We start from the raw sequence: 25261 nt of genomic DNA, 5'->3' as shown, positions 1-25261 counted from the left end.
TAAATCAATGTGACAAGGTATACTGCCTGGAATGACTTAGTCCAAAACAGCCCCAGACACTCCCTTTCGGATCTTACCACCAGTAGCATGTCAGATCTGCAAGAGTCCAAAAAGTGAGTAGAAAGCAGGAGACTTGGCTGCAGAATTCCAGGCAAGTTGGAAGCGCTGTTTGAAGGGCCGGAACTCTGGACACAGTGTCATGGGCGTGCCATAAATAGTAGCAGATGAGACCTGTACCCTGTTTACAGGGTGCTCATTCAGGGCAGTGGCTGCATTTGGCCAAGTGCCAAGAGACTAGAGGGCAAAGACCAGATCCCTGATTACAGGGCGGTCGTTGGCAGCAGGCTGTGAAGACAGCACGAGGCCAAGAGACCCAGAGGGCCTCGGAGACGCACACCCTAGTTACAGGGAGGTCAAGCTGCCCACGTAACGGAAATGATTCTAATTACCCAGATTTCAAAAGCAACGTCCAACCTGTACCCTGATTACAGGGTGGTCGCTGGCATTAGCCAAAGAGGAGAGACCATAACCTGAATTACAGGAAGGTCAAGCTGTCAAAGTACCAAAGAGCTGGATATGTCCCATCCTAGAGAGGCTTGTGACATGGACCCTAATTACAGGGATGTCACGCTGACTAATGGGGCAGAGCACGGCGTAAAGCCAGAAGAGCAAGAGGGCAGAGACCCGGACCCCAGTTACAGGGCGGTCACATTGCTCAGTTGAACAAAGAGCTCAATGCCCCTCCAAAGACAGGGGGAGGTGACTTGCACCCTGATTACAGGGCAGTCACATTCACCAACCTGTTAACGGAGACCCAAAGGGCCTCGGAGACGCAAACCCTAGTTACAGGGAGGTCAAGCTGCCCATGTTATGGTCTAGATTCTAATCCCCCAGATTTCAAAAGCGAGATGCAACCTGTTCCCTGATTACAGGGTGGTCACTGGCATTAGCCAAATAGGGGAGACCATAACCTGATTTACAGGAAGGTCAAGCTGTCAAAGTACCAAAGAGCTCAATATGTCCCATCCTAGAGAGGCTTGTGACATAGACCCTAATTACAGGGTTGTCACGCTGACTAATGGGGCAGAGCACGGCGTAAAGCCAAATGAGCAAGAGGGCAGAGACCCGGACCCCAGATACAGGGCGGTCACATTGCTCAGTTTAACAAAGAGCTCAATGCCCCTCCAAAGACAGAGGGAGGTGACTGGCATTCTGATTACAGGGCAGTCACTCACACTAGCCAGATAACCCAGCAGAATGTCAGAAGGACACAATGGCACATACCGGGACCCAGCTTACAGGGCGGTCAGTCTTCGTAGGTTTCCACAGAGATCGATACCCCCCAGAAGAGAGAGAGACTCAGTCTCTCCCCTAATTACAAAATGAGGCCTTCCAGCAACCTGCTGATGTGGCATGCTGTCAAAAGAATGAAGGGCAGGTACCAAAATCCTTGATACAGAGTGGTCATGTTGTCCAGGTTCTAGCACATGCTTTACTTCCTTTGACCTAAATCACGCTCATTAAAGGCCATTCATTGCCATCAACCCACTAATAGGAATTCAACCTAAAGAAAGCAGAAGTGGAGAGAGATTCTCCTATGCACTAAAAGATGATATCTGAGCTTTTACTGTTCCCTTTTGTGTGGAGGAGGAGGATAAATATATTAATACACATTCAGCTCTTTTTCCAATTCTGAGGAGAGTAAAGAAAAAGCACTGCAGTGATTTAACTGAAAGAACTCAAAATAAATAAATAAATGCAGATGTTCACACCCATTTGTATCACATGCACTCACATACACATACATACAAAAGAAAGGGGGACTTCCCAGAACAGAAAGAGAGCTCACTGCAGTAGGTCACTTGACCCACAGTGTTAAACTTGACCAATCTTCCTCCCCTCCAAAAAAAAAGGGAAAAGGCATAAGACCTGGATCCTGCTTATTTACAGGGGGGTCATACTATTCAAGGGATTAAAAGGCTTGAGATCCCCATACAGTGTAATAAGATGACTGGAGGCCTGATTACAGGCAGTTTACTGTGCCCAGAGTCCCTTTCCTTTGCCTCCAGCTTCAGTGACTTCTCTTCTTTCTTCCCCTTGGCTTGACATTCCTCAACCTTTCTTCTTGTCCACTTGTGTTTGAAGATGCCTGAAACAGAGAGAGGGAGCACAGAAGCATGTGTTAGTCAGACACCCTTACAACAACTCCACAACTCTCAGATAAGATTTTCCCCTCCTGAGTCAGAAAAGTACCAAATCTTTCGCGCTGAGCTCCTCCTCCTGCATCACCTCAGCCATTCCGGCCCACCCCTTCAGAGACACCTCAGCCTTTCCTGCCCAGGCTCTGACACCCCCCGCAATTCAGAGTCTCCACAGCATTTCCCGCCCAGGCTCCGAACCCTCCCCCCATTAGGGTCACCTCAGTGTTTCCCGCCCAGGCTCTGACCCACCCCATTCAGAGTCACCACAGACTTTCGCGCCCAGGCTCTGACTCCCCTTCCCCAACCACTTCAGATTCACCTCAGTGTTTCCCATCCAGGCTCTCACCCCGCCCCCACCCGCATTTCAGAGTCACCTCAGTGTTTTCTTGCCCAGGCTCTGACACCTCCCACTCTTCAGAATCACCACAACATTTCCCGCCCAGGCTCCAACCTCCCCACCCCCTTAGGGTCACCTCAGCTTTTCCCACCCAAGTGCCGGACTCCTCCTCCCCAGCCACCTCAGACTTTCCTGCCCAGACTCCAGGTTCCTCCTCTGGTGTTACCCAGGCTCCGAACCCACCCCCGTTAAGAGTCACCACAGATTTTCCCATCCAGGCTCTGCAACCCCCCGCAATTCAGAGTTACCACAGCCTTTCCCACCCTGGCTCTGATCCCACCCACTTCAGAGTCACCTGAGCCTTTCCCGCCCAGGCTCTGACCCAGCCCGTTCAGAGTCACCTCAGCCTTTCCAGCCCACGATCTGACACCTCCCCCTCTTCAGAATCACCACAGCATTTCTCGCCCAGGCTCCAACCTCTCCACCCTCTTAGGGTCACCTCAGCTTTTCCCACCCAGGCTCTGACCCAGCCCCTTCAGAGTCACCTCAGCCTTTCCAGCCCACGCTCTGACACCTCCCCCTCTTCAGAATCACCACAGCATTTCCCGCCCAGGCTCCCACCTCCCCACCCCCTTAGGGTCACCTCAGCGTTTCCCACCCAAGTGCTGGACTCCTCCTCCTGTGCCACCTCAGACTTTCCTGCCCAGGCTCCGACCCCCGACTCTTTCGGAGTTACCTCAGCCTTTCCCGCCAATGCTCTGACCTCACCCCCTCTTCAGAGTCACCACAGCATTTCCCTCCCAGGCTCCGACCCTCCCCCTCTTAGAGTCACCTCAGCGTTTCCGACCCAGGCTCTGACCCTCACCATTCAGAGTCACCACAGCCTTTCCTGCCCGGCTCCAACCCACCCTTTCAGAGTCACCTGAGCCTTTTCCACCCTGGCTCTGATCCCACCCACTTCAGAGTCACCTCAGCCTTTCCAGCCCATGCTCTGACACCTCTCCCTCTTCAGAATCACCACAGCATTTCCCGCCCAGGCTCCCACCTCCCCACCCCCTTAGGGTCACCTCAGCGTTTCCCACCCAAGTGCTGGACTCCTCCTCCTGTGCCACCTCAGACTTTCCCGCCCAGGCTCTGACCCACCCCATTCAGAGTCACCACAGACTTTCGCGCCCAGGCTCTGACTCCCCTTCCCCAACCACTTCAGATTCACCTCAGTGTTTCCCATCCAGGCTCTCACCCCGCCCCCACCCGCATTTCAGAGTCACCTCAGTGTTTTCTTGCCCAGGCTCTGACACCTCCCACTCTTCAGAATCACCACAACATTTCCCGCCCAGGCTCCAACCTCCCCACCCCCTTAGGGTCACCTCAGCTTTTCCCACCCAAGTGCCGGACTCCTCCTCCCCAGCCACCTCAGACTTTCCTGCCCAGACTCCAGGTTCCTCCTCTGGTGTTACCCAGGCTCCGAACCCACCCCCGTTAAGAGTCACCACAGATTTTCCCATCCAGGCTCTGCAACCCCCCGCAATTCAGAGTTACCACAGCCTTTCCCACCCTGGCTCTGATCCCACCCACTTCAGAGTCACCTGAGCCTTTCCCGCCCAGGCTCTGACCCAGCCCGTTCAGAGTCACCTCAGCCTTTCCAGCCCACGATCTGACACCTCCCCCTCTTCAGAATCACCACAGCATTTCTCGCCCAGGCTCCAACCTCTCCACCCTCTTAGGGTCACCTCAGCTTTTCCCACCCAGGCTCTGACCCAGCCCCTTCAGAGTCACCTCAGCCTTTCCAGCCCACGCTCTGACACCTCCCCCTCTTCAGAATCACCACAGCATTTCCCGCCCAGGCTCCCACCTCCCCACCCCCTTAGGGTCACCTCAGCGTTTCCCACCCAAGTGCTGGACTCCTCCTCCTGTGCCACCTCAGACTTTCCTGCCCAGGCTCCGACCCCCGACTCTTTCGGAGTTACCTCAGCCTTTCCCGCCAATGCTCTGACCTCACCCCCTCTTCAGAGTCACCACAGCATTTCCCTCCCAGGCTCCGACCCTCCCCCTCTTAGAGTCACCTCAGCGTTTCCGACCCAGGCTCTGACCCTCACCATTCAGAGTCACCACAGCCTTTCCTGCCCGGCTCCAACCCACCCTTTCAGAGTCACCTGAGCCTTTTCCACCCTGGCTCTGATCCCACCCACTTCAGAGTCACCTCAGCCTTTCCAGCCCATGCTCTGACACCTCTCCCTCTTCAGAATCACCACAGCATTTCCCGCCCAGGCTCCAACCTCTCCACCCTCTTAGGGTCACCTCAGCTTTTCCCACCCAGGCTCTGACCCAGCCCCTTCAGAGTCACCTCAGCCTTTCCAGCCCACGCTCTGACACCTCCCCCTCTTCAGAATCACCACAGCATTTCCCGCCCAGGCTCCCACCTCCCCTCAGCGTTTCCCGCCCAAATGCTGGACTCCTCCTCCTCTGCCACCTCAGACTTTCCTGCCCAGGCTCCGACCTCCGACTCTTTCCGAGTTACCTCAGCCTTTCCCGCCAATGCTCTGACCTCACCCCGCTTCAGAGTCACCACAGACTTTCCCGCCCAGGCTGTGACCCCCACTCCCCAACCACTTCAAATTCACCATAGTGTGCCGGTCTCCTCCTCCTCAGCCACCTCAGACTTTCCTGCCCAGACTCCAGGTTCCTCCTCTGGTGTTACCCAGGCTCTGGCCTCCTCCCTTCAGAGAAACCTCAGACTTTCCCGCCCAGGCTCCGACCCAGCCCCTTCAGAGTCACCTCAGCCTTTCCCGCCCAGGCTCTGACCCAGCCCCTTCAGAGTCACCTCAGCCTTTCCAGCCCACGCTCTGACACCTCCCCCTCTTCAGAATCACCACAGCATTTCTCGCCCAGGCTCCAACCTCTCCACCCTCTTAGGGTCACCTCAGCTTTTCCCACCCAGGCTCTGACCCAGCCCCTTCAGAGTCACCTCAGCCTTTCCAGCCCACGCTCTGACACCTCCCCCTCTTCAGAATCACCACAGCATTTCCTGCCCAGGCTCCCACCTCCCCACCCCCTTAGGGTCACCTCAGCGTTTCCCACCCAAGTGCTGGACTCCTCCTCCTGTGCCACCTCAGACTTTCCTGCCCAGGCTCCGACCCCCGACTCTTTCGGAGTTACCTCAGCCTTTCCCGCCAATGCTCTGACCTCACCCCCTCTTCAGAGTCACCACAGCATTTCCCTCCCAGGCTCCGACCCTCCCCCTCTTAGAGTCACCTCAGCGTTTCCGACCCAGGCTCTGACCCTCACCATTCAGAGTCACCACAGCCTTTCCTGCCCGGCTCCAACCCACCCTTTCAGAGTCACCTGAGCCTTTTCCACCCTGGCTCTGATCCCACCCACTTCAGAGTCACCTCAGCCTTTCCAGCCCATGCTCTGACACCTCTCCCTCTTCAGAATCACCACAGCATTTCCCACCCAGGCTCCCACCTCCCCACCCCATTAGGGTCACCTCAGCTTTTCCCACCCAAGTGCTGGACTCCTACTCCTCTGCCACCTCAGACTTTCCTGCCCAGGCTCCGACCCCAACTCTTTCAGAGTCACCTCAGCTTTTCCCACCCAGGCTCTGACACAGCCCCTTCAGAGTCACCTCAGCCTTTCCCGCCCAGGCTCTGACCCAGCCCCTTCAGAGTCACCTCAGTGTTTTCTTGCCCAGGCTCTGACACCTCCCACTCTTCAGAATCACCACAGAATTTCCCGCCCAGGCTCCAACCTCTCCACCCTCTTAGGGTCACCTCAGCTTTTCCCACCCAGGCTCTGACCCAGCCCCTTCAGAGTCACCTCAGCCTTTCCAGCCCACGCTCTGACACCTCCCCCTCTTCAGAATCACCACAGCATTTCCCGCCCAGGCTCCCACCTCCCCTCAGCGTTTCCCGCCCAAATGCTGGACTCCTCCTCCTCCTCTGCCACCTCAGACTTTCCTGCCCAGGCTCCGACCTCCGACTCTTTCCGAGTTACCTCAGCCTTTCCCGCCAATGCTCTGACCTCACCCCCCTTCAGAGTCACCACAGACTTTCCCGCCCAGGCTGTGACCCCCACTCCCCAACCACTTCAAATTCACCATAGTGTGCCGGTCTCCTCCTCCTCAGCCACCTCAGACTTTCCTGCCCAGACTCCAGGTTCCTCCTCTGGTGTTACCCAGGCTCTGGCCTCCTCCCTTCAGAGACACCTCAGACTTTCCCGCCCAGGCTCCGACCCAGCCCCTTCAGAGTCACCTCAGCCTTTCCCGCCCAGGCTCTGACCCAGCCCCTTCAGAGTCACCTCAGCCTTTCCAGCCCACGCTCTGACACCTCCCCCTCTTCAGATTGACCACAGCATTTCCCGCCCAGGCTCCCACCTCCCCATCCCCTTAGGGTCACCTCAGCGTTTCCCGCCCAAGTGCTGGACTTCTCCACCTCTGCCACCTCAGACTTTCCTGCCCAGGCTCCGACCCCCGACTCTTTCGGAGTTACCTCAGCCTTTACTGCCAATGCTCCGACCTTACCCCCCTTCAGAGTCACCACAGACTTTCCTGCCCAGGCTGTGACCCCCGCTCCCCAACCACTTCAGATTCACCTCAGTGTTTCCCATCCAGCTCTCACCTCCCCATCCCCAGTTCAGAGTCACCTCAGTGTTTCCCGCCCAGGCTCTGACCCACCCCCTTCAGAGTCACCACAGCCTTTATGTTTATGTTTATGTATCTTTAGCATCCTCATAGCCAAGATGGAGTCTGCTCCGCAGGCAGCTCTGACCAAGAAAAGGGCCACGCGGGAACGCAGCAGGGAAAGATCCTTCTACCCCAGGGGCATCTGTTCCAACCCCGCCAGAGTGAACACACACACACACACCGGAAGAATATAGGAAAGGGAAATATTTGTTTCCACAGGGATGAAAGGAGAAAAATAACAGGGGGAAAGATGTGGGAAGCAGTAAGACAGGATTTCATTCATTACAAGGCCCCACTAGTATCACAGTCGGAAAGAACTGGGGGGAGAACGGTAATTCTATTTTGTAGAGGAGTTTGCTATTTCAAAATCAGATTTCATTCTGATTTGGAATCATATTCAAAAATTTTGAAATTCTGTGTGAAATGGAATTGCTGATCTCCACTGAGCTCTAAAGCAGCCTTGTAGGCTGCCCCAGAGCTGGAGACCCTTGGAGCCTTACAAGACCTAGCTCCACGGTAGCACACCTGGTGGGCTGTCCTGGAGCCATGGACCCTAAGAGCCCTACCTGGCGAGGAGTCACGAGCCTGGCAGCTGGGGCTCCCGCAACTTTCAGGCTCCCAGCTTCCCATCAGCCCACCAGGCAGGCAGCTGAGGAGCTGGGAGCCTGGAAACCCAGGTTCCCCAGCAGCGTGCCACATGGTCTATCAAGGAGCCCGGCAGCTGAGCTGTCAGGAAGCCAAGCAAGTTTCTGATGGAATTTTGCCTGGCCGGCAAAGTTCCATTGGAAACATGCTTGGTTTCTGGTGGATTCTGTCAGAATTGACACAGTCCTGCAGTGTGTTTCAATTTCAACAAAAGAGCAAACTCTGGCAATTGTTTTTTTCTAACAAGCTCCGCTAATTAGCAGTGGAGAGCAACACGACACAATAGTTTTAACAATAAGGCCATTATAGACAAATCAAACAGCAGGGAAGATAATTTTTAAATAGGCAGAAGGTATGGTAATTATTCAGTGGAAATGCAACCTGCACCAATGCAGTCTTTGAGAGGTTTAACCAACTTTACACCAGGTTAACTAGCAGCAACCTATTCTATTGAATAGTCAGTCCTGACAGATCTTTTGTTTAGCTGTGGAAGCCCTTTCTTTTTCTAGGTACGCATGATGACTCTGGCTGAGGTATGCTAGAATGGTACTTTGCTGAATTAGAGCCCTCATCATCATACCATCGGGTTTCAGGTCTCTCATAGCGTGCCATTCATCCTCTAAGAAGGAAGAAGCCAGTGCACCTGCGACTCATCAGCTGCCTCTGAATTGGGTTTAAGTGAAGGGGGAAAGGGGCATGTCAGAGTACCTGTAAACAGAGAAAAGACGACTATTGAATCTATTGAAGTCATGGAGTTCCCCTAGTGTAACTGCAGCTGCTGCACACTTCTTCACGGGCTTTTTCTACAGCAGGCGAACAATCACCTAATATTGAGTATTTGCTTTCCAAGTTGCCCACTTTTGAATAATAAATCATAGGGCAAGGGTAATAAATAAAAAGCACATCCCCATGCATATTTCAATGGAACAAAAAGCACCTGGTATAGGAGAAATGAATTAACAAATGCAAAGAGAGAGAGGCTGTTTCAATTCATTATGCACAAGAGAGTTTTCTTCACAGCATTAGCAAAATTAATGCCTCCATAGTGAATTATATCTTCATGCACCCAGTAAAAATTCTGTTTAGTGCTTGTAGATCTCAAAACACTTTACAAATGAGGTCAGTACAATCATCTCCCCTCCCCCACTTTTTTTTTTAAATGGAGGGGGACACTGGCACAGGGAGGCAAAGTGACCACCAAGTGACCCAAGGACAGCCAGTGACCCAGCAGCAGAGGCAGGAATAGAAACCAGGTCGCCTGAATCCCAGGCCAGTGCTCTAAACCACTAGACCACACTACCTCACATGTATTAGCATATTGAAAATTGAGTGCACCGTAAAAGTCAATTTCTGAGAAACTTGGGATTGAATTAAATATAAAAATATTACATTAATCTACTTTTTAAAAAATGTCTGAACGGGAAAGGTGCAGAAACCACGGGACCTTGCTAGTTTTAGTCCAATCTTATCATAGCCACAATCATATATTGTGCTCAGGAAGTGAGCTCTAGGGCCTGCAGCTCTCAAGCAATCTATAAGCCTGGGAACAGTGAAGGAACCAAACAAAGGCCTATTCTTGTGCACCTTAGAAGCTTTAGGAGGGCAACCTTATGCACCTAAGTGGCAGTGCGATCTCCATTCTCAAGATCACACTGCAGTCTGCCCAAAACGTGTGATCCAAGAGAAAAATCAAACTTGCACCACTACAGGGTAGTTACTTCCAACGACCGCCTGAAAAGGGTAAAAAGATGTTAATTAAATTAAACGTAACAATACCAAAATTCTTCACAAGTTTATCAGATTCCTTTTTGTTTAGCCAAAGAAAGAACTGAGACTATACTTGAATGTATACATTTTATTAATTGAATTACATAAATAGTAACAAATACATTCATAAATAAGGAGTTACAGAAAGCAAAGCAATGTGATATGACAATCAAAGTTCAATCCATGCATTTAACATGGGGTCGTTATCACACTTTTATCAAATAGGTATAATCAGACCTAGATAATTCATTTCACACATCAGAAAGTGGCGATTTTAGCAAAATCATCTTAATACAGAACAGAATTAACTACCAGTGTAAGTCCTTTAATACAGGTCATTGTTCAACTTCGAATTGGCAGAAGTGGAAGTTTTCCACAATTATTACACTTTGAAACGCTCAATAAGGTTTAAAGGATCCCCTAAAGCTGCAGAAATGCTACCCTCTTGAAAGTCTCTGGAGATATCTTTATTCTGCCTGGTCATCTTCATCCAAGATTTTGGAATTAGGAATGACAGTAAGAACTGAGGTAGCCAGGTGGGTCCTGCATCCCTGTTGAGCTAAAAATTCAAACCTCAGTGCTTTCAAACACCTACCCGAAATTAACTTTCACACCAATCAAATTGCACCAAACAGGCAACCTCAGCTTTCCCCTCTAAAGACATCTACTAATGTACGGATACAAAAACATCTAAAATTGCCAACAATTCACACTAAACCAATACCAGAAAAACAGTCATAATCACAAAATACTGCACCTCTACCCAAATACCAAGACTTAACAGAAAAATACCTACCTAAAACATCCACATCATCATCCTTTGAATTCAATAAGCGTAAAAGACTACTAAAACACCACGACTGCCACTTCCACCAATGGACACAACTACTAAAAACACTCTCACTTCTGACACAATAGGTACAAAGTTAATATTGAATGTGTGGTACACTTTGGTTGGTGTGACCGTTTAAGTAGAGTAGGTGTTTGAAAGTTGTGAAGTGCGGAGAGTAACTGCCAGTTGCCAGAACATTTAGTTTTGTTTGCTTCCTTTTAGAAATGTGTGAGAAATACACAAGTTAGGCCTTCTTCTCCACTTCTGCTTCATGATGGCTGAATCAGAGAGAGGGAGCACAAGGCGTGTGTAAATGAGAACCGCTTTCGACAACGGTCCAAAACCGCCGCGGACACTCACTTTCGGATCGTACCACCAATAGCATGTCAGGTCTCCAAGAGTCCAAGAAGTGAGCAGAAAGCAGGAGACTTGGCTGCAGAATTCCAGGCATGTTGGAAGCGCTGTTGGATGGGCCGGAACTCTGGACACAGTCTCATGGGGGCGCCAGAAATAGTAGTAGATGAGACCTGTACCCTGTTTACAGGGTGCTCATTCAGGGCAGTGGCTGCATTTGGCCAAGTGCCAAAAGACTAGAGGGCACAGACCCGATCCCTGATTACAGGGCGGTCGTTCGCAACAGGTTGTGAAGACAGCACGAGGCCAAGAGACCCAGAGGGCCTCGGAGACGCACACCCTAGTTACAGGGAGGTCAAGCTGCCCACATAACGGAAAAGATTCTAATTACCCAGATTTCAAAAGCGAGATGCAACCTGTACCCTGATTACAGCGTGGTCGCTGGCATTAGCCAAAGAGGAGAGACCATAACCTGAATTACAGGAAGGTCAAGCTGTCAAAGTACCAAAGAGCTCAATATGTCCTATCCTAGAGAGGCTTGTGACATAGACCCTAATTACAGGGTTGTCACGCTGACTAATGGGGCAGAGCACGGCGTAAAGCCAAATGAGCAAGAGGGCAGAGACCCAGACACCAGATACAGGGCGGTCACATTGCTCAGTTTAACAAAGAGCTCAATGCCCCTCCAAAGACAGGGGGAGGTGACTTGCACCCTGATGACAGGGCAGTCACCGTCAATAGCCAGATAACGGAGCAGAATGTCAAAACGACACAATAGCACAAACCGGGACCCAGCTTACAGGGCGGTCACGCTGCTCAAGGTATTAAGAGGCTCGAGATTCCCCTACAGCCTAATTACATGACCTGAGGCCTGATTTGAGGTTGGTTACTGTGCCCAGAGTTCCTTTCCTTGTCCTCCATCTTCTTTTCTCCTCCGTGTATGGCATTCCTGACACTTCCTTCTTCTCCACTTGTGCTTCATGATGTCTGAAACAGAGAGATAGAGCACAAGGCGTGTGTAAGTGAGAACCGACAATGCCACGTCCCGCACGCAAACTCAGTGTAAGCTACTGATACACGGTTCTTTTCCGCATCTGCAGACAGTCTGGATATTTAGGTCCAATACAGTTCTCTGTGGTTTCTTCGGGCAGAATTAGATCCTCACTAGCTGAGCACCATCTTTCGGAAACCGGCCATCGGCGGGCGCCCCCCTCTGGCCTGGCGGGGCGCCCGCCGATGGCCGCCAGGCCAGAGGGGGGGCGCCCGCCGATGACCTTCACCCTGGTGGGGAATACACATCTCCAACACCCACAGAAAGTAACCGGAGAATGGGAAACATTGCAGCCATGGCTATCTGGGGGGTCTGGTAAGTCGGCCAGAGTGGTGGAGGTACAGAACGTCACAGCATGAAAACGTTATGTTTCTTCGGGCAGAATTAGACCCTCACTAGCTGAGCACCATCTTTCGGAAACCGGCCATCGGCGGGGCGCCCCCCCTCTGGCCTGGCGGCCATCGGCGGGGCGCCCCCCCTCTGGCCTGGCGGCCATCGGCGGGGCGCCCCCCCTCTGGCCTGGCGGCCATCGGCGGGGCGCCCCCCCTCTGGCCTGGCGGCCATCGGCGGGGCGCCCCCCCTCTGGCCTGGCGGCCATCGGCGGGGCGCCCCCCCTCTGGCCTGGCGGCCATCGGCGGGGCGCCCCCCCTCTGGCCTGGCGGCCATCGGCGGGGCGCCCCCCCTCTGGCCTGGCGGCCATCGGCGGGGCGCCCCCCCTCTGGCCTGGCGGCCATCGGCGGGGCGCCCCCCCTCTGGCCTGGCGGCCATCGGCGGGGCGCCCCCCCTCTGGCCTGGCGGCCATCGGCGGGGCGCCCCCCCTCTGGCCTGGCGGCCATCGGCGGGGCGCCCCCCCTCTGGCCTGGCGGCCATCGGCGGGGCGCCCCCCCTCTGGCCTGGCGGCCATCGGCGGGGCGCCCCCCCTCTGGCCTGGCGGCCATCGGCGGGGCGCCCCCCCTCTGGCCTGGCGGCCATCGGCGGGGCGCCCCCCCTCTGGCCTGGCGGCCATCGGCGGGGCGCCCCCCCTCTGGCCTGGCGGCCATCGGCGGGGCGCCCCCCCTCTGGCCTGGCGGCCATCGGCGGGGCGCCCCCCCTCTGGCCTGGCGGCCATCGGCGGGGCGCCCCCCCTCTGGCCTGGCGGCCATCGGCGGGGCGCCCCCCCTCTGGCCTGGCGGCCATCGGCGGGGCGCCCCCCCTCTGGCCTGGCGGCCATCGGCGGGGCGCCCCCCCTCTGGCCTGGCGGCCATCGGCGGGGCGCCCCCCCTCTGGCCTGGCGGCCATCGGCGGGGCGCCCCCCCTCTGGCCTGGCGGCCATCGGCGGGGCGCCCCCCCTCTGGCCTGGCGGCCATCGGCGGGGCGCCCCCCCTCTGGCCTGGCGGCCATCGGCGGGGCGCCCCCCCTCTGGCCTGGCGGCCATCGGCGGGGCGCCCCCCCTCTGGCCTGGCGGCCATCGGCGGGGCGCCCCCCCTCTGGCCTGGCGGCCATCGGCGGGGCGCCCCCCCTCTGGCCTGGCGGCCATCGGCGGGGCGCCCCCCCTCTGGCCTGGCGGCCATCGGCGGGGCGCCCCCCCTCTGGCCTGGCGGCCATCGGCGGGGCGCCCCCCCTCTGGCCTGGCGGCCATCGGCGGGGCGCCCCCCCTCTGGCCTGGCGGCCATCGGCGGGGCGCCCCCCCTCTGGCCTGGCGGCCATCGGCGGGGCGCCCCCCCTCTGGCCTGGCGGCCATCGGCGGGGCGCCCCCCCTCTGGCCTGGCGGCCATCGGCGGGGCGCCCCCCCTCTGGCCTGGCGGCCATCGGCGGGGCGCCCCCCCTCTGGCCTGGCGGCCATCGGCGGGGCGCCCCCCCTCTGGCCTGGCGGCCATCGGCGGGGCGCCCCCCCTCTGGCCTGGCGGCCATCGGCGGGGCGCCCCCCCTCTGGCCTGGCGGCCATCGGCGGGGCGCCCCCCCTCTGGCCTGGCGGCCATCGGCGGGGCGCCCCCCCTCTGGCCTGGCGGCCATCGGCGGGGCGCCCCCCCTCTGGCCTGGCGGCCATCGGCGGGGCGCCCCCCCTCTGGCCTGGCGGCCATCGGCGGGGCGCCCCCCCTCTGGCCTGGCGGCCATCGGCGGGGCGCCCCCCCTCTGGCCTGGCGGCCATCGGCGGGGCGCCCCCCCTCTGGCCTGGCGGCCATCGGCGGGGCGCCCCCCCTCTGGCCTGGCGGCCATCGGCGGGGCGCCCCCCCTCTGGCCTGGCGGCCATCGGCGGGGCGCCCCCCCTCTGGCCTGGCGGCCATCGGCGGGGCGCCCCCCCTCTGGCCTGGCGGCCATCGGCGGGGCGCCCCCCCTCTGGCCTGGCGGCCATCGGCGGGGCGCCCCCCCTCTGGCCTGGCGGCCATCGGCGGGGCGCCCCCCCTCTGGCCTGGCGGCCATCGGCGGGGCGCCCCCCCTCTGGCCTGGCGGCCATCGGCGGGGCGCCCCCCCTCTGGCCTGGCGGCCATCGGCGGGGCGCCCCCCCTCTGGCCTGGCGGCCATCGGCGGGGCGCCCCCCCTCTGGCCTGGCGGCCATCGGCGGGGCGCCCCCCCTCTGGCCTGGCGGCCATCGGCGGGGCGCCCCCCCTCTGGCCTGGCGGCCATCGGCGGGGCGCCCCCCCTCTGGCCTGGCGGCCATCGGCGGGGCGCCCCCCCTCTGGCCTGGCGGCCATCGGCGGGGCGCCCCCCCTCTGGCCTGGCGGCCATCGGCGGGGCGCCCCCCCTCTGGCCTGGCGGCCATCGGCGGGGCGCCCCCCCTCTGGCCTGGCGGCCATCGGCGGGGCGCCCCCCCTCTGGCCTGGCGGCCATCGGCGGGGCGCCCCCCCTCTGGCCTGGCGGCCATCGGCGGGGCGCCCCCCCTCTGGCCTGGCGGCCATCGGCGGGGCGCCCCCCCTCTGGCCTGGCGGCCATCGGCGGGGCGCCCCCCCTCTGGCCTGGCGGCCATCGGCGGGGCGCCCCCCCTCTGGCCTGGCGGCCATCGGCGGGGCGCCCCCCCTCTGGCCTGGCGGCCATCGGCGGGGCGCCCCCCCTCTGGCCTGGCGGCCATCGGCGGGGCGCCCCCCCTCTGGCCTGGCGGCCATCGGCGGGGCGCCCCCCCTCTGGCCTGGCGGCCATCGGCGGGGCGCCCCCCCTCTGGCCTGGCGGCCATCGGCGGGGCGCCCCCCCTCTGGCCTGGCGGCCATCGGCGGGGCGCCCCCCCTCTGGCCTGGCGGCCATCGGCGGGGCGCCCCCCCTCTGGCCTGGCGGCCATCGGCGGGGCGCCCCCCCTCTGGCCTGGCGGCCATCGGCGGGGCGCCCCCCCTCTGGCCTGGCGGCCATCGGCGGGGCGCCCCCCCTCTGGCCTGGCGGCCATCGGCGGGGCGCCCCCCCTCTGGCCTGGCGGCCATCGGCGGGGCGCCCCCCCTCTGGCCTGGCGGCCATCGGCGGGGCGCCCCCCCTCTGGCCTGGCGGCCATCGGCGGGGCGCCCCCCCTCTGGCCTGGCGGCCATCGGCGGGGCGCCCCCCCTCTGGCCTGGCGGCCATCGGCGGGGCGCCCCCCCTCTGGCCTGGCGGCCATCGGCGGGGCGCCCCCCCTCTGGCCTGGCGGCCATCGGCGGGGCGCCCCCCCTCTGGCCTGGCGGCCATCGGCGGGGCGCCCCCCCTCTGGCCTGGCGGCCATCGGCGGGGCGCCCCCCCTCTGGCCTGGCGGCCATCGGCGGGGCGCCCCCCCTCTGGCCTGGCGGCCATCGGCGGGGCGCCCCCCCTCTGGCCTGGCGGCCATCGGCGGGGCGCCCCCCCTCTGGCCTGGCGGCCATCGGCGGGGCGCCCCCCCTCTGGCCTGGCGGCCATCGGCGGGGCGCCCCCCCTCTGGCCTGGCGGCCATCGGCGGGGCGCCCCCCCTCTGGCCTGGCGGCCATCGGCGGGGCGCCCCCCCTCTGGCCTGGCGGCCATCGGCGGGGCGCCCCCCCTCTGGCCTGGCGGCCATCGGCGGGGCGCCCCCCCTCTGGCCTGGCGGCCATCGGCGGGGCGCCCCCCCTCTGGCCTGGCGGCCATCGGCGGGGCGCCCCCCCTCTGGCCTGGCGGCCATCGGCGGGGCGCCCCCCCTCTGGCCTGGCGGCCATCGGCGGGGCGCCCCCCCTCTGGCCTGGCGGCCATCGGCGGGGCGCCCCCCCTCTGGCCTGGCGGCCATCGGCGGGGCGCCCCCCCTCTGGCCTGGCGGCCATCGGCGGGGCGCCCCCCCTCTGGCCTGGCGGCCATCGGCGGGGCGCCCCCCCTCTGGCCTGGCGGAAAGCCGACCAGAAGCGATATGGCTGCAGCTTTTTAAGGCCCAGTCGCCCTGGCCAGGCGTTCCTTTTCTATGGCTGGAGAGTTCTGCTTCTGGCACAGCAGCTTTCTGCTCACATACCCGATGGGATGTCTCTCCCCCTTTCCGTCAATCTGCATTGGCGCCACACCCAGCCCTCTTCTGAAGCGTCAGTGAACACCAGAAAGAGCTTGTCAAAGTCCTGCTTTACCAGCACCGAGCCCTTGACCAGAGCCTCTTTCAGAGCACAGAGACCCCTCTGCCACTGCGTGGTCCAGACCACCTTATCTGGATTTCCCTTCTTACATACCTTAGTGATTCGGGTGGCTATGAAGCTAAAGTGGGGAACGAATCTCCGGTAGTAGCCCGCCATCCCAATGAAAGCCTGGACTTGCTTTTTCATCTGGGGAACGGGCCCATCTCTGATCACCTCCACCTGAGCCGGCTCTAGCTTTAGGCAGCCGCCCCCCATTTTGTGGCCCAGGTCTGACATCTCTCACAACTCCCGCCCCCGCCCACCTTTGCACTTCCCAGCTTTTATAGTCAGACCTGTGTTCTGGAGCCAGTTCAGCCCTTGTTTAACCTGGGCCACATGGTCCTCCCAGGTCTGGCTAAAAATGCAGATATCATCACTATATGCCAAGGCAAAATTCTCCCTCTGAATGAGTAACTGGTCCACCAGACGCTGGAAGGTGGCAGGTGCCCCATTTAGGCCCAAAAGGTAGGACCAGGAACTCTTATAACCCCAGAAGGGTGATAAAAGCAGATTTCTGCCCAGCATCCAGATCCAAAAGGTACTTGCCTGTAGCCCTTGGTGAGAGCCATAGTAGTGAGATAACGACCCCCACCTCCCCGTCCCGTCTAGAAGATCATCAGGCCTAGGCATGGGGTAGGCATCGAACTTGGTGATGGCATTAAGCCTCCGGTAATCCGCACAAAACCAGATTGACCCGTCCTTCTTGGGGACCAACACTATGGGAGAGGCCCAAGGGCTGGAAGACAGCTGGACCACCCCTATAGCCAGCATGTCCTTGACCTCTCTCTCCAGGTTGGGCTTTTTTCCCAGTGACCTGGAACGGGGAGCATCTTACCGCGGGGTGGGCTCCTGTCGCCACCTGGTGGACAGCCAGGTTACTGAGCCCAGGCTCGTTGGAGAGCAGCGCCTCTCAGATCTCAGCCTACTGGGCAGGGGTTAGCTGATCTGAGAGGGGAATTGATTCCGGCGAAGGGCCGGCCCAGTCTCAGGGAATAGATCCACGAGTGGGTCATCTTCCTGCTCCTCCCGCTGGCCACAGATGGCCAGTACCAAATTCTCCCTGTCAAAGTATGGCTTCAATCACGTTGACATGGTACACCCAGTGGCTGTGAGCCCAGTTAGACAGTTTCACTACATAGTTTACCTCATTCAGCTGTTTGATGACCTTGAAGGACCCATCCCAGGCAGGCTGTAGTTTGTTCTGTGGATATGACGAAGTGGGGTTTTATTTATCTTGTTATGTTGCGTGCGAGTCTTACTGTCCTGTACTAATATTGTGTGTACCTTAGTTTCCCAGTGTAATGCACCAATACTTAGCTGGTGGGAATTGGGAGTGTGATTTTGCGGAGGCCCTCAGGGCAGGTGAGACTGCCCAGCTATTTGCATCTATGTAACCTGAGACCCAGGAGGGGGGTGCGGCCAGGTGACACCTTTGGCCTGCGAAGTGAGACCAAGAAGGAGGAGGGGCATCAAGGGGAGCGTCCCAGGTCAGGTGGCTGGAGGCTGGCAGTCTGCCTCGGGAGACTGGAAAAGGGGAATCCAGGGCGTCTGGCCCAGGATTCCCAAGATGGACTTGGCTGAAAGGCACACATGTTTGTAATAGTTACGTCTGTTCTACGCCGTGTTCCTGTCAACGAATAAACCTTCTGTTGTACGCTGGCTAAGAGTCACCTCTGACTGCAGAGTTGGGGTGCAGGGCCCTCTGGCTTCCTCAGCAGCCTCGCCTGGGCAGACTTGCTGCGGGAAGCGCCTGGTGAGGAAGGGGCTGCTGAATGCTCCAAGGTAAGACCCAGGAAGGTCGAAGCTCTGTAAGCTTCTTGCCCTGGAGACAGTATGCTCAAAGAGAGGAGGCATGCTAGACCAGAGTCCTGCCTGGCTTCGTAGGGAGCAGTTCCAGAGCATCGCCCGGTGACTCCGGGACAGCTGGTGCAGAGGTGGGATCAAACTGCACCCCGTGGACAGAGCATCCTGCAGTAAGTGACTGGGGAGCAATAAAACAAAGGGGGATTAGCGAGAGATGGGCATGCTGGAGGCTCTGAGAGGTGCAATTCCAGGAGGCGGAGGAGCCTCCGGCTTAACCCCCAAGAAAGAGTGGACCCCTGAGAGTGGCTGTCACACTGAAGGGGTTCCTCCCAGGGATTGTGGGGAGCTGAGAGAGTACAGGCCTGTGAGTCCATGACCCCTTGGGAACAGCATGGAGATGGCCTATACCCATGTCCTTAAGAAGGACATTGTAGAGCTGTGCAGAGAGAGAGAGAGGGCCGCGCCTTGGAAAATTCACCAAGACACAGCTGATTGCCCAGTTGGAAGAGAATGATCACTCTAAGGAGCCAGTTCCTGAGAGAGAGGCTGGGAGCAGCCAGGCAGCCCATCTCTCCGACCAGCAGGGGATCTTCCCGACCGAGTTCCCCGTTGGTGGAGCTGAGACAGTTGGAGTTGGAAAAGGGACAGAAACTGAAAGAGCTGGAGGACCATGAGAAGGAATGGGAGGACCGTCAGAGACAGAGGCAGCATGAACTGGCGATGGCAGAGCTGAGAAGCAGAGAGACCCCTACCGTGGTGAGTGCGGACGGGCCCAGGCTAGCTAAGCCCATAGGGAACTCAGATATAAGAGTGCTGCCACAGTTTAAGGAAGGGGATGATAGAGGTGCCTTCTTCACTGCCCTTGAGAAGGTCTGCAATGTGCACCAGGTTGACCCTGCAGACATCTTTGGCATCTCACCCCCTTACTGGGTCCCAAACCCACAGAGATGTTCAGCCAGATGGATGAGGTGGAAGCAAGGGACTATGAACTGTTCAAACAAGTCCTGCTGCGCAAGTTTGAGCTGACCCCCCGAGGCGTACAGGAAAAGGTTCCTGAGTGTGCAGAAGACCCAGGGGGTGACCTATCTGGAACTGGTCACGCTGATTGGGAAATACACCCGCAAGTGGGTGAATGGGGCGGGGCCCAGACCAAGGAGGACGTGATTGAATTATGGAGCTGGAGCAACTGTATGAACTCTGCCCCCCTGACCTGAGGATGTAGTTTGCAGACAAGAGGCCGAAGGACCTGTGCCACGCAGGGCTGCTGGCGGATGAGTTTGTAGTTAGCAGGTCGGGCACTGGAAGGGAATCCCAGGGGGACAGGCCCACGTCAGTGCAGAAGGTGGGGAGGGGGGGGGTCACCCAGGGGCTTCCCTGAAGGAAGTCTTGGAGAAATCCCTCCTGAGAGGCACAGCCAATACCAGAGCTGACCCACCAGCCCCTGGAGACCAACGGGACCTGAGGTGTAATTACTGTGGGCAGGGGGGCCACAGATGGGCCCGGAGCCAAAAGCTCAGGGACAGAATGAGCAAACCGAGCCCTCAAAGGGGCTGGATCCCCAGGCAGGTGGGACTGGCAGTTTAGCAATGGCCCAAGAGGGAGAAGTCTTCCAGGCCAGCTCCTCGGGGAGGCTTGATGCTCAGTGTACAGGGTGGGTGTGGGGCGGCCCCTGAGGAGCGAGTGCCTCATTCCCCTGGAGGTGGATGGGAAGCAGGTCACTGGGACTTGAGGTGACACTGGCCCGGCCCGAGGTGGTGGCCCCAAACCGGCTGGTGTCCAACACCTACCTAACCCTGATGGGTGTCTGCGAGCCCCCATTTAAGGTACCCATGACCAGGGTACATCTGAAATAGGGGGCCAAGGAGGGCCCCAAAGATGTGGGGGTGCATTATCAGTTGCCTACCGAGGTGCTGATGGGGGGGGGTGACCTGGCAGATTGGCCGGGCAGCTCCCAGAGTGCCCTAGTCATCACCTGTAGCCAGAGCCAGCGAAGGGCATTCTGCCCTGACATGGGGGGCGGTGGCCTGCCGGGGGTGCAGGTTCCTACCCCAGCGGGAAAAGAGTCATTGGGGACAGGACTTGGCGGGGCTGCGGCCTGGGACCCAGCCACTGAGAGGGAGCAGGTCCTCATCCCTTCCCCAGCCGCTGAATTCCAGGCCGAGCTGCGGAAAGATCCCTCTTTAGAGAAACTAAGGGAACTTGCTGGCCACAGCCCGGCAAAACCCCTGGGGGTAGGCTGCCTGGAAAGATTCCTGTGGGAGAAGGGATTCCTGTCTTGGGAATGGGCTCCCCAAGGGGAAGTGGAACTGGGGGAGGGGGGGGGGGGAAGGGAGGAGATCAGGAGACAGCCAGTGGTCCCCCAGAAGTACTACCGCAGGCTACTGTACCTGGCCCATGCTGTCCCTCTCTCGGGATACCAGGAAATCCAGCGCACCAGGCAGAAGCTGCTACAGAACTTACACTGGCCTGGGATCTTTGATGCCATCCAGCAGTACTGCAGGTCCTGCAATCCCTGCCAGAGGGTGGGGAAGGCCCAGGACAAGGAGAAAGCAGCTTTGAGGCCCCCGCTCATCATAGAGGAGCCTTTCCAGAAGGTGGCCGTAGACATAGTGGGACCCCTCAGCAAGGCAATTCGGACAGGGGAAAAAAATACATTCTGGGGGTGGTAGATTTCGCTACTCCCTATCTTGAGGAGGTGGCCTTGTCTGTTTTCAGCAGAGTGGGGGGTTCCCCAAGGAGCTCCTTACAGACCAGGGCTCCAATTTCACGTCAACTCTGCTCCGGTGCTTGTGGGAGAAGTGTGGGGTCCGACGCACCTGGGCCTCAGCGTATCACCTTCAGTCCAACGGGCTGGTGAAGAGGTTCAATGGGACCCTAAAGATGCTGCTGAAAACCTTCATGAAGGCTGAAAACCTTCACTCACAGGACTGGGACAAGTTGTGATGTTATTGATATAATCTGGGACCATATAGGTCATTGTTGCAACCAAGGTCCTGTAGTGACACCAAAGCTGGTATAAAGGAGGTCAAATAAGGTCTCTAAGACAAGGTTCTGGTTTGCTGGTTATGTTTATGCTATCTGGATGCATAGATCATTGTTGTATTTAAAGTTAGAAGTATTGGCTCTATACTGTCTGTATTTCATAATTATGCTGTGCTTCTGGGTGACACCCCAGACAGGTTAGTGTCAGCTCTGCCTAGCCTGCTTGATGGCCCCTTAAGGACCACCGGCTATACAACTGACCCATTGAGAGAAGGCAAATATGCCTTGCAACTCAGCAATGTAGGGAGGGACTTGCCCATGTGACTCCAGACTCCATTTTGCTGTAATTTTCCATAGTAAGGACAAAGAGGTGTTCTTACACCTGGAAAAGACTATAAAAGGCTGATGCCTCATCTCCATCTCGTCTTCAATCCTGCTTCTTACCTCTGGAGGGACTTTGTGTAGAGCTGCCGTTTGTAGCAAAGGACTGATGACCCATCCCAGCTGGGGATGTACTCCAGAGACTTGATTTGAACCTGCAGCTTAGTCTATCACGGCTACAAGCCTGAACCAAGAACTTTGCCATTACTGTATGTCATTGATTCCATTTAACCAATTCCCTCTCTCATCTATATCTTTTTTCCTTTTATGAATAAACCTTTAGATTTTAGATTCTGGCAACAGCGTGATTTGTGGGTACGATCTCATTTGTATATTGACATGAGTCTGGGGCTTGGTCCTTTGGGATCCAGAGAACCTTTTTTTCTTTTACTGGGGTATTGGTTTTCATAACGAGTGGCACTGTTGGTGATACTGGGAAACTGGAGTGTTTAAAGGGAACTGCTTGTGTGACTTGTGGTTAGCCAGTGGGGTGAGACCAAAGTCCTCTTTGTGGGGCAGGTTTGGTTTGCCTTAGAGGCGGAAAAACCCCAGCCTTGGGCTGTAACTGCCCTGTTTTAAGCAATTTGTCCTAAATTGGCACTCTCAGTTGGGTCCTGCCAGAACCAGCATCGTTACAGTGGCGTAGTCGTGCTAGGATCCACAGAACCAGGTCAATTAAGCTCTGGGTCAGAACCCCACGCGATCCAAATTTGAATTTTGGGATTGAGAGTTTGGTTGGTTAAAGAGCAGTTGCAACGGGTAAGCAAAGAGCATATGAGGGCCTTGGCAAAGAAGCCCTGGAAGATTTGTGTTCAGAAAAGGGGATAAGCTTTAGAAAGAAAGCTACAAATCAAGAACTGAGAGAGCTGTTAATGGCCAGTGATCCGGGGGCAAGAGCGCAGCCCTTACCGGCGGCTACAGAAGATGCAGAAAAAATGAGAGTACAGAAGGTAACAAATAAACTGTAACTTGAGCATGAAAGGAATCTAGCAGATCTTTGATTGCTGGAAAAAACCAAAAAACAGCTGAATTAGAAAGAGAAGCTGATAAGAGAGAAGAAAGAGCTCGTAAGGGGCGTCTGGAGCTGCTGGCTGCGGAGGAGAAAGCTCCACAGATGGAACAGGAGACGGCCAAACTTCAGCTCCAAGTAATGGAAGAGTGGAGCACCTGGTGCTCCACTTCCCCACCGCCACAAGCAAAACTGGGAAAGGACGTGTCCCATTGACAATGATACTGAGGATAGAGAGGAGTTTTTGTCTACCTTTGAATGCCTCTGCAATCTGTACCAGATCCCTGATGATCAGCGAATGCCTGTCCTGCTGGCCAGACTGACTGGAAAAGCCAGGGAGGTATTTAATGGACTGGGGGAACAAGAAGCCTTGGATTATGAGCGGTTTAAAGATTCTGTGTTAAGGCCGTTCAAGGTTACTCCTGAATCTTACAGAGTTAAGTTTAGAAAGTTTAAAGTGTCTAATGATTGCACTTCTGTAGAATGTGCTCATAAGCCCATGGGCTTTGTTAAAAAGTGGGTTGTGGGAAGCAAAGGCGCATGGGAGTTTTGAAAAACTGCTGGATTTAATAATTTTGGAACAACAGTTCTTGGACATTGTGCCTGACCACGTGAGAGCAGCTGTGTGTGATAGGAACCCTGAGTCAGTCCTACGGGCTGCAGAGATTGCGGGTGCCCATACCCAAAACAGGGCTCGAGGAGGGTATAAACCCCCAGGGAAAACTAATCACCATTCTGCCCAGTTCAAGGGGGTGGGGGGAGGGGAGGAAAAGGATTTAAAAGTAAACCTGGCGCTGACTAGTCTAAAGGAGCTCATGGGGGCCCAGAGGATAGGAACTCTCACCACAAGAATAAACAGGTTAAATGCCATCACTGTGGTGTGCTTGGCCACATGAGACCAGATTGCCCGACCCTGAAGGGCAGCCCAAAACCAGCAACCCCAAATGCCACGGTAAATGCTAATCCTGTTATAAACTCACAGGCAAGCCACACACAGCCCACCGTTGGTGCCCTGTGTGCAAATGCTGTTTCTGTGGTCTCTGAAGAATTTGACCTTAAAACTCATATTAAAGCTAAATATGGGGAAAATAATGCAGAGTTTATTACCAGTGCAGAAGTGAATGGAGTAAGGTGTATGGCATGGAAGGACACCGCAGCCGATATTACTTTGGTTAAAGCAAGTCTTGTCAGGGAGGAAGATTATTGGCCAGATGAAAGTGTAACTGTTGTAGCCTCAGCTGAGTATTTTGTCAGGGCGTCTTTGGCTCAAATCCACCTGAAATGGAAGGGATTTGAGGGCACCATGGTTGCGGGAGTAAAAAACACAATCCCTAAGGATCTTATGATTGGAAATGATATTAGAGCTATGTTCAGTCAAGTTAGCACAAACCAGGCACAGGAGAGGTTGTGTCTAAAGTTGTGTCTTTGGAAGGTTTTTCCAAAGGTTTGTCTTTGGAAAGTAGTAGTTTGGCTGTGAACGAAGTTTCTGAATGTCTGCCTGCCTGCCTAATGTTTCAGAAGTGAATCTGGAATTAGATCAAGCACAGAAAGATCTCATTGGTCAGGAAAATGTTTCTCAGGAGCAGCTTAAAGTGGATGGACAGATGGAAGCCCCAGCTGAGGGAGGAAAGGGTAGATTTTTAAGGGGTAATGAATTGGTGGCTAGTACAGCTTATACAAGTGAACCTGAAAAGGGTAACTCTCATTTGCAGACAGTAGCTCAGGGTAGTGAATAGAGCAGCAGTTTATCTGTTGGGAGTGGAAACGTGTCTGGTAAAGAAAGTTTGGATGAGCCTAGACAGCCTTGTGAGCTGATGGCTTTATCTAGTCAGCAGTTTGGGAAGGCAAGGATAGCGGAAAATGAGGGCCCCTACACCTTACTTGTTTCCTGTGGGGAGAATTGTGACAGTGAAGGAAATGTGCCTGTGTCCGTCAGGGGTATTTTAACTTGCCTACGGAGGAATCTACCTCGGTCTCCAAGCAATTGTCTGTGAACAGCCCTGCGTGCCGGGACAAGGGAAATGAGATCCCAAGCTGCGTGTTTGGAAAAGGAGAATGCGGCTCCGGCTCTTCTTTGTGAAGCAGACAGAAGGTGCCTTTCAGCCTGTGATGGTTGAGGATAGTGCAGTGGTCTCAGAGTTGGTTCTGGATTCAACTAAAGCCCAGGAAGGGAATGGTCCTAAGTTTGTGTCTGCTAGGGAGAATGGCACTGTAACTAGGTTGCATCCAGTTAGCGTCTTAGCAAAATCCCAGAGACCGGACAATTCTGGTGCTTGTATTTTACCTGTTGCTAATGGGTGGTTGGAAAAGGATGTAGCAATTCTGTCTGATCAGGGTGATATCCTAGCCAGGACACCAGGAGAGCAGAAAGGTGATTTGATCATGTTACCTACTGATGGTGTGGAAACTTGTGGCAAGAAGGAAAAACTTCCTGAACTTGTGTGTGGCTAGCTTGTTGGAAAGACACTAGTGTTGGGACAGGAATGTCTCCATGCTAATTCCTTAAATGAGCAGTCTGTGCTTCAGGGTGTGACAGATTTGGTTACTGGTGTTTCAGAGCAGAACAGTTTTATGGCTGAATGCTTGAGGCCGGCCACAGGGGAGAGCAAGCAAACTCTCACCCTCAGCCTCTTGGGATTTGTGTGGTCTCTCTTTAGGACAGAAGTCCAGTCTTAAAATT

General features: G+C 56.9%; 1 long non-coding RNA gene across 35 annotated transcripts in view; it reads right to left on the bottom strand.

Moving 5' to 3' along the window:
- The window catches only part of LOC135977740 (uncharacterized), a 95999-nt gene that overhangs the window by 55989 nt on the left and 14749 nt on the right, over positions 1 to 25261 (bottom strand). For 4 of the 35 annotated variants that reach the window (XR_010595187.1, XR_010595186.1, XR_010595176.1 and 1 more), the window contains 3 exons: positions 23689 to 23857; positions 17551 to 17607; positions 9705 to 11804 (listed from right to left, as the gene is read on the bottom strand). The exons of 18 other annotated variants lie outside the window; for them this stretch is intronic. This is a non-coding gene — a long non-coding RNA (uncharacterized LOC135977740). Of the gene's footprint in view, positions 1 to 728; positions 2150 to 8444; positions 8573 to 9704; positions 11805 to 17550; positions 17608 to 18372; positions 18388 to 23688; positions 23858 to 25261 lie in introns of those variants that run through there. 13 more of the 35 variants (XR_010595185.1, XR_010595169.1, XR_010595188.1 and 10 more) reach the window with 6 other exon arrangements.

Source organism: Chrysemys picta, unplaced genomic scaffold (genome assembly GCF_011386835.1).
Source record: "Chrysemys picta bellii isolate R12L10 unplaced genomic scaffold, ASM1138683v2 scaf22, whole genome shotgun sequence".
Taxonomy (NCBI): Eukaryota; Metazoa; Chordata; order Testudines; family Emydidae; genus Chrysemys; species Chrysemys picta.
Note: the sequence above shows the minus strand (reverse complement) of the source record. Positions and strands in the feature narration are given on the sequence as shown.